The sequence below is a fragment of the Prionailurus bengalensis genome, chromosome D3 (genome assembly GCF_016509475.1).
Source record: "Prionailurus bengalensis isolate Pbe53 chromosome D3, Fcat_Pben_1.1_paternal_pri, whole genome shotgun sequence".
Classification (NCBI taxonomy): domain Eukaryota; kingdom Metazoa; phylum Chordata; class Mammalia; order Carnivora; family Felidae; genus Prionailurus; species Prionailurus bengalensis.
In genome coordinates this window covers 12,327,088-12,335,542 of record NC_057356.1, presented here as the reverse complement: position 1 = coordinate 12,335,542, position 8,455 = coordinate 12,327,088, and positions in this window count along the sequence as shown.

The following is an 8,455-nucleotide window of genomic DNA, read 5'->3' as shown; positions in this document are numbered from 1 at the left end:
CAGAAGACCTCGTCTGCAAGTGTGGGGGGGGGGGAACCATTCAGGGTCTGGAAGATCACGTCTAAGTAGGACTTTGGGGGCCCACCCTCTATGGTTTCAGCATTGAGGTCCCGGGGCTTTGAAACTGCAGGAATCTTGCTGCCTGGGAGGGGGCCAGACCTGGTTGCTAAATCCTCCCTCCTTTTCACCCCCTGTCTCCCCCACCCCCTCTTCCCCAGCCCCCTGTCTCGGCTCGGGGGCTGACGCCTGCTCCCCGCACCCTTCATGCTGGGTATTAAGAGTGAGAGACAGGGGCGCCTGGGGGGCTCAGTCGGTTGGGCGTCCGGCTTCGGCTCAGGTCACGATCTCGAGGTTCGTGGGTTCGAGCCCCGCGTCGGGCTCTGTGCTGACGGCTCGGAGCCTGGAGCCTGCTTCGGATTCTGCGTCTCCCTCTCTTTCTGCCTCTCCCTGCTCACGCTGTCTCTCTCTGTCTCTCAAAAATAAATAAATGTAAAAAACTGTAAAAAATGTAAAAAAAAAAAATTAAAAAAAAAAAAAAAGAGAGAGTGAGTGACGGGCTCTTACCACACCTCATACCTCAGAGGCTTAGCACAAGTTCCGAGGGGTTTGTGGAGCCCCAGCAGCACAGATCTCCACACTCCGTGAATCCTTCCTAAAAATGACTGGGTGCTGTCACTTACCCCAAAGCTTCCACTCCCTTCTTCCTTGCCAGCCTCACCTGATTCTGTAATGGTTGGTGATCCCTAGATTTGGAGGGAATGTGGGACCCTCCCTGAGCCTCAGAGCTGAGTATACTGGGTTCATACTTCCTATTTTCCAGACACTGATCTTGGGGTGAATGTGGAACTCAGTGCCGGCCAATGAACTGAAGGAGGAAATCTGGTGCACATAGGAGGCCTCCCTCTCCGGTGGGGGGGAGAAAAAAAGAAAGAAAGAAAGGCAAAACTTTATGCAATGGTTACGTAGCCTCTGCCCCTACTGCCTGCAGTTTGGGGATATCCTACCTGAAGCTGCTGCAGCCGTTTTGTGACCATGAGGCACTAGGAATGATCACGGGAGGCCTATGATATTACCAAGGACGGCCGAGCAAAATGCGAAATGAATCTGGGTTCTTGGAGGACATTGTGGAGATGCTTAGTCGGTTGGTTAGCTCCAAGGAAGACACACTCGTGGGTGGCCGTCTCCATCAGGGCAAACTGTGGTGTTCTGGCTGCCTTTGTAGATACAGTTCTGTCGGAATAGAGCCACACGTCGGTCTCCCTGTGGTCGGCGGCTCCTTTCGCCCTATGGCAACAGAGCTGTATATGGCTGCGGCACAGACTACAGGGTTGGCAAAGCCAAAGACAGTTAGTATCCGGCCCTTCGCGTGAGGGTTAACTGTCCCCTTCTCTGCAGAAAGAAGGCAAGACAAGAGTGCCTCCTTCAGAGGTCTCTCGTGAGCATTCAGGGAAGCCCCATTTGTAATCACTCAGCTGGCGCTCTGCAAATGCTCGGGATACTCAGTTCACTCTGCCACCTCGTGAAGGCATCTTCGAGAGCCTTCCGGGGGACATAGCTTAGCAACACGGCTGCCCAGCTGTACTGAGCGCATTCCCGGGCTTCTGGGCCCCAAACCCCTTGGAGCGCCCTTAGCATGAGGCAGGGACACATTCCATCCAATTATCCTTTTCTGCACATCTCAGACCTTTGCTCTCGTAAGGGAAATCCCCAGCTTCTGGAAGATGGTGCATCGCAGTGCTGGGGACGGTAGCTGTTACCCGCAGGCCAGCTGTGGCCTTCGCCCGCCGAGCAGAGACAAGGGTCTTACTCCAGGAAAGCCACCCAAGCTGCTGACCCCTCTGCCTTCCTGTGTCCCCCAACCATCTGGGCAGCAGAAGCCTGCTGCTAATTGGGGCTCTCTGGTCGCAGACGTCACTGATGATGCAACCCAGGGAGGGAGCCCGGGGAGCGGTTGGCATCTTGTCCCGGGGAAGCCATGGGGAAGAAACCCTTCCAAGGATCTGCCTGACACGCCTCGCAGAAAGGCCGTGTGCCAGGGGCTGTGGCCAGGGTTCTGGCGCCTTCCGTCTCGACGTGACCATTTCTTGCAGATGTCTCGGGTGCGACTTGCGGGGGGACCAGAAGACTCATTGGTTGGAATCCCTCAGTCGTAAGAAAATGAGAATGGGGTCTGCTCAGCATGACGGCTCGGGCGCACGGCGCTACAAAGCAGCATTCTGAGAATGATCTGGAAAACAACGGGTTGTGCACCCCACGCTGCGGCGTGCACTGTGCTATGTGAGGGCCTGTCCGGACGTCCTCTGCCCTACTAGGTTTCCCTCCTCTGCCCTACTACGTTTCCATTCTTTTTCCTCCAGTCTCAGGGCCTTTGCACTTGCTGTTTCCTCTGCCAGGAGTGTGCTTCCCCTCAGATAGCCACCAGGCCACTCCCCCACTTCCTCCAGGTCTCTGCTCAAATGTCACCTTATCAGAAAGACCTTTCCTGACCACCTGTTCATGTCCTATGTCCGTCACTCTTTCTTCTTTTAAAAAAAAATTAATACTTTTGAGAGAGAGAGAGAGAGAGAGAGAGAGAGAGAGAGAGAGAATGCTCGGGGCAGGGGCAGAGAGAAAGAGGGAGACACGGGATCCAAAGCAGGCTCCAGGCTCCGAGCTGTCAGCCCCAAGCCCGACGCAAGGCTTGAACTTACGAGCTGCGAGATCATGACCCGATCCCAAGTCAGACGCTTAACTGACTGAGCCACCCAGGCGCCCCCCATCACTCTTTCCCTTGACCTTGCAGGTTTTTTCTTAGAACTGATCGCTACCTGACACGTTCGACATTTCTACGCTTAATGGTTTCTCTATGACCTTATTTCCCAAATATTCCCTTCGTGGCATTCCAGGGGGCCAGGCATCTTGTCTGTCATATGTACTGCCGTGTCCCCAGTTCCTCGACCGGTGTGTGGCACGTAGTAGGAGAATAAATATTTTTCCAGTGGATGAATGCGCAGAGCTGGTAGTAATTTTTTACTCAAGTAATTTTACCCATTCCTCTTGGGTCTTGGGCCAGGCTGCATCACTGCTGACTAAATAAATATTCTACGGGCATCGCTATTATTACTGACGCTAATAACCCTATTATTGCAATATGGATTTTATATTAATCACAATGACAGAGGCAGCCAGTGTTCTACTTGGATCTGTTAAGCACCAGGTTAAGATTAAGTCACAGCACTACAAGACAGGGTGGGTGACCCTCCCCCATTTTAGCAAACAGGAATCTGGAGAAGAGAAGTCGTTCAAGGCCATCGAGATGCCAAATGGCTCAGCTGTGGTTCAAACCCAGATCTGGGTGACTCCGGCTAAGAAAGCATTGCTCGAAGGCAAGGTTGCCCCCATTAGCTTAGCCAATTCTCCGGGACCCTGTTCTCTCCTTCTCCGGGACCCTGTTCTCTCCTCTGAACACCCATTATCCTTGAAAGATGGGTCTTTAGGCAACTATAATCATTCAGTTGAGTGCCACATGCACCATGGCCTGGAATGTGGCAGGCGTCGCTCTGGTTCCTGATCTAGTATTTGCTATTCCGATGTTTTAATGCACATCATTCATAGAGTCCCCACTTCTCACTGAGCCCCACCGTGTGCCGGCCCTGTGTTCAACTCTTACATCCGCTTTCTCACCGATCTTTGCAACAGACTTCTAAAGTAGACAGGATGTCTCCCCGTCTCCCAAGGTAGCTGCAAAGACCGGAAGACAGGGCAGATCTCGTTTGCCCGGAGTCGCACGGTCTGCGCGTGGTTTGTGGGACCGTCATCTCCACGTGGGACACAGAGGACCAAACTCTTCATCCTCCATTCGTGGCCAGGGGTGGTTACGAACAAGAAAAGCCACACACGAAGGGGAATTAATGGAGGTGGAGTGCGGCCAACCATGGGTTTCTCATGCCCCAGAGTCGGGCATGAGTTGTTTTCTCCTCCTATTTGTCCATATTGTGTATTTGGCACCTGGAGGAATGAATGCCTTCAGCCAAGGTCGCAGAGAAAGCCTTCTTATTCCTGAACATAGTAGAACTCAAGATGGTCGGTGGTTGGTGTGGAATGGGGGGGGGGGATGCAGCCGCTGACCATTTTCATCTCCCCATGACAGGATGTGGCATTTCACACCACAGATGGCTCCTTAACTCAAGAGACTTAATGGCCTCCAGTACCCGGTTCCCAGTGCGCCACTCCCCCCCCCCAACCCGCCCCGCTGCCCGCAAAAAAATCGTCTCCATTCATTGGGTCTGGGACACATCCATACTTCTCTCCTCCACCCCTCGAGGAAATGGCAGGGCCGCCCATCTGTGTGTGCTCAGGCTTCAGCTTCTTCTGGAAGATGCACCAATGCTTTCCAAATGGAAAAAACAATCGTTTCCAAAAGGAGGATTCTTGTGGGGGATAAACCGTGCAATGTCTCTCTTGGCAGCTTCTTTCCTTTGAGCTAGCGGGCTCTCACGGAGGGCCTTGTCTTCCAGCCGCTGGCCGTGCCCTAGTTTGGGATCTGCTCGGTTGTTTGTAGAGCATTGGACTGCCCTCCCCAGTCAGGTTGGGATTACTCAAAGAAGGAGCCTCTGTCTAACTTGACTCCAGAAGCCCTTGAACTCAAGATCCATAACAGTGTTCCATGAATACGACACTTGGACAGGTTGGCTGACAAAAGTAAACTATTGTTTTCATCATGGGAAGCCCGTAGCCTCCCAAACAACCATAGTTCTCTTCCAAACACTTGTTTCGTGACCAGAACTGAGGATTCTGTAAGTGTGCCAGTCTAAGCCATTATCTCTTACCTTGATGACTCTAACAACCTCTTAACCGTCGATCTCTATCTACTGTGGTTTGGGGACAGGCCATTAATTGATAGAGCAGCCAAGGGACTTTTCACGCAGATTATTCTCACCATGTCAGTCCCCAGGCAAAGCCCCCGGTGGGTTCCCACAGAGCCCCAGTAGAATCCAAAAGCCTTGCCATGATCTGTCCTTGTCCATCTTGGTATCACGCCAAGAGGTTCATTCCACCTCTCGCTTTGGTCCACCCTCTTCTTGCCTTTTGCAATGTTCCTCTTACATCCCAGGATGGTTCCTCCCTCACGGCCTTTGAGTTTGTTCATTCTTCTGTCTGGAATGCTTTCCTCCGGCTCATCACAGGACATGAGCATCGCAAGACAAGACCACGCCCATCCCATTTGGGTTTGGGTTTAAATATCCTATCTTCAGAGCTGGCATTTTGTCCAACTTTCGTAACACTGAACCCCCCCATGCTTAGCACTCTGTGGATACTGGATAGATCATTGTTGGTTCACTGGCTACTAAATTCAGTGTGACGTTTTAACGCACAAGTGATCGTCTGTTTGCATCCACTAGACCTGTACTATCTAGTGCAGTAGTCACTGGCCAAACGTGGGTATTTAAAGTTAACTAAAATTAATTCACATCAAATAAAAATGTAAAGTCCAATTCTTTAGTTATACTATAGCAACACTTCAACAGCTCGGTAGTCACAGGGGCTAGTGGCTACCATATTGGACGGGGCACATACAGAACATTTCCATCACCCCAGAACGTTCTATTGGATACTTCTGCATTAGAACACAAACACCGCGAGGACTTGGTCCAACTGACGGATTCTAGAACCCGCCATGTTTAGCCCTTAGTTGACACGTAATAAATATTTATTAATGTGTTTATTAATAGATGAAATGGCAGTTTACGATTTACAAAGTATGACCCATTCAGCAGCAGGAACTGATATTACAATAAGCACAGGAAGCATTTACTGAGCATTTACTACGTGAACTCCTTGTGCAAACATTTTTATAGGGCTTATCTCACTTACTGCGCCCTTTACCTAAACGCGATCATGCCTATTACAATTCTACTTTCCGTGGGATTCCTCCATTGCCAACAGCACACGGAGAAAACAGCCTTTTTTCCTTTGGAAATTAGGAGTCATTCAAAGAGGCCTGGTCTCCATGGGTACATTTGATGAGGACTTACTCATAACTGGAAGTTTGTGCCCTTTGCCCGACACCTTCCTATCTTCCCCATCCTGCGGCCTCTGGCGACTATCATTCCACTCCCTGTGTCTTCGAGGTCAACCTTTTTTTTTTCTTTTTTCTTTTTTTTTTTTGCAAATGACAGGGTTTCCTTCTTGTTTATGACTGACGACTGCACATATCTGCATATATATGTACATGCATACCTATACACACACGCGATGGAATACTATTCAGCCATAAAAAAAGAAAGAAGCCCGTATCCTCACGCTTATGTTGCAGGACAATGAAAGTTAAAAGGTTAAATAACTCGCAGGGCTGGTCAGTGACTGAGCAGCGACTCGAACTAGGCCTTGCCCGGGGCCCAAACCGGAAAGTGCACTTCTCTGGGCCCGTATCCTTGTCTGCATATCGGGCATCCCAGGTGCCATCATGGGGCGGGGGCTGGGAGGGTGAGATGGGGTAACCCCCCAAGATGCTCGCCTTCCAATCTGGTCCGCAGGGAGTGCGGACGGCAATGACCGTGTGACCCGGGAGGACGACGGTGAGTGAGGAGGCGAGTCAACGGAACAGCATTGCTAAGGAGGAGGTGGGGCTCCGTCTTTGGACGCGGTGGAGAGACAGGGAGGAGAGAGGTGCGGGGAGGGCAGATGAAGGGTGGCAAAACGCGAGCCCCGGAGACATGTACTAATTAAGGGCTTCGTCACCAGCTCAGTGATGTGTGAAGATGACAGTCAGTCAAGCAGATAAGGGAGATGACTTAACATCTCCTGGGGGATGCCCAGGCCTCAGATTGGCTGGCAGACAAGAGCACAGCAGTGAAGAGGAAGCTGCCAGAAGGCTATTTGCATGAAATTGCAGTGAAGGATTTGAACTGTCACCCTGGTGGCTTTAACCCTCTCTCAGTTATAAGGCCCAACAGACCTGGGGACAAATTCGTGTCACTGGCCTGTATAAGTACGTGGGACTCGATACTTGGATCCATCCAGAAAAGCATGGAAAGGAAAAATAACACAAGTCACAACAAAGACCTTGGGATCCCTGTCCTTATGTGCTTCCTCTTCGGGCACATCTGAGGGCAATTCAACTTTCAGGCATGGCTGGATCCAGATGCCCAACATACCATCCAGAATGCATCTCTCCCTCTGTTTCTCTGCACTGCCTCTTCTGTGCTGACTGCATTCTTGGGCAGGTTCTCGCCCTATTGTGTCAAGGGGGCTCGCTCGCTCTCTCTGAGGCTGGGTTCCCTCAGAAGCAGACGCTGAGACAGGATTCAAGTGGAAATGGTTTATTTGGGAAGCCGCCCCTGGAAACCCGGAAAGGAGAAGGAAAGGAAGGGAGGGGCGTTAATGAGCAGGTTGTCACTGTAGGCAAGCACTGCTCAATCCCACTGGGACCCCCGTGAGACCACAGGGATCACACCTCCCTGGGGACTTCTGGGGGATAGTACAGAACACGTGTCCCATTCCAGGGACAAGGGAGATGATGTACTGGTTTTCCAACACCCGTCCGTGATCGGCCGAGGGCTGATCCCAGGGGCATAAACCCCACAGCACTTCTGTCTGCCCCCTGCAAGGTCTGAGAGCAGCAGAGAAAACCCTCAGGTAGAGAGTCTCGAGTGCTTGAGGTAGGAAGTGCCAGTGAGCACGGGGACCGTCAGCACCCGGGGGGATGTGGTCCCGCGTCACCCCTTTCCCTACGGTTGTAGCCACAGTTCCGGAACCGAATCGTACTGAACTCGATTCATGGCACTATAAGCAGCAGAATAGTGTGCCAATTAGCCAAAGTCAAGGCAAGAGAGTCTGCCTTGCCCAAACCACACAGACCGAGCACAGGGTGAGGTAAGCCCCCCGGTGAAAAAAAATGACGCACCATTACCAAAGACAGCCGAGAGAGTGCCGGTCCCGACAAGGCGACGACGGAGGTTGACTTGTCACTCAACAAGTGACGACACTACCTTTGTGGCCTTCCACCCCTAATGTAGACCAAAACCTGTCCCAGATCGGTCCCATGAAGGACAGATGTAAAAGGGGCTGTGGTTAGTCTCTTTCAATTGCGTACATTCTCAAGGAACGAACACACACGCACACACACACACACACGCACACACACATATTTAACAGAGGCTTTGAAGGTTTATTACAAATGTTTACATGAGCCTAATGGGGCCAAATCTCATTAACAACTTTGATACTGTTTGCGTTGGCCCTGGGTCCTGGAGAATGGGTCATAACCACAATTCATGTGCCCATGCGGTCCTGTTCACCAAAGGGATCTCGATAAAGAGAGCTCTGAATCCACTTTTCCACTCTGTAACTTGGCGTGTGACATCTGGGGCTATTTCCTCCCATGGCCCTTTGCATTAATGTAGTTCAAGTACTTTGGAAAGGTGCCTAAGTGATGGCCATTATGCATTTTTCTTTTAAAGGTAGAGGAAATGAC